We start from the raw sequence: 1,048 nt of genomic DNA on the forward strand, positions 1-1,048 counted from the left end.
TTCTAAATCGGTACCGAATATCGATCAATACCTAAAAGTATTGACTCAGCACATCACTAGAAACAGGAAACATGTAAACACAAAACAGCTGACATGCACTCTGACGCTTTATCCATTTTTACCCGGAGAAAAAGTCCGGGCTGTTTTGGGCAGGAAGAAGAAGACACTTACGATCCAATACGTTCCAAATTTCGCTCTCTATTACCCATTTTGTTGAGTACGGGAATGATTTCTGGGCTATTTTGGGCACGAGCGGGATCCCGCGTTGCGTACGGGAAAGACCCTATTTAGATTCTTAATGCAAAAATAGACTTGCATTGCATTTAGGAGACGAATTTTGTATGGATAAATGTACATTTAGAGTAGCATTTAGAGCTAAATGCGCTAAATGTGCTTTTACGCGTAAGCAAAACCAGCACATTAAGTGCCATTTAAATATTCATTTGAAATCGGCCATAAAAATCCAACTCTACTACGAAAATAATATACAGGTATAAGATAAAACGTAAATATGCGACCTTTTGTAAAATGATATTGGAACAAGTCTAGAATACCAACCATTTAGCTATAAGAAAACGAAAAATGTGGATCGATAGAACTTTTTACTCTGATTTCAACCATACCAATATTATTTGGCGCGAACAGAGCAAATAAAAGAGTATAAGGTTAAACTTTTCTATTTTGTTATATTTTTAATATCTCGGAAACTACTCAACCGATTTGAAAAGTGTTGATATCAATTTAAACGACGTAAATACTATAATTTAATACGACATACATACTATAACCATTTTTGAAACAAATTTTAGATAATCGTCATTTAAAAAAATCTACGCATATACATTTGCGACTTTACCACTATTATTAAATACCTATTAGGGAAATTCATCTAAACACGTACATGCCTCGTAACCATGTAAAGCTCGTAAGCTTCCTTAATTTTGTATGGAAAATCGTTTATTTAGGAGATCTACGCGGTTACGATGACCTTAGGCGTTCAATGGATAACCATATTATATTATATATTATTAAATAGCATTAAAAAAAA

This window comes from Rhagoletis pomonella, unplaced genomic scaffold, assembly GCF_013731165.1.
Source record: "Rhagoletis pomonella isolate Grant_MI unplaced genomic scaffold, Rhpom_1.0 Rhpom_scaffold_00001, whole genome shotgun sequence".
NCBI classification, from domain to species: Eukaryota; Metazoa; Arthropoda; class Insecta; order Diptera; family Tephritidae; genus Rhagoletis; species Rhagoletis pomonella.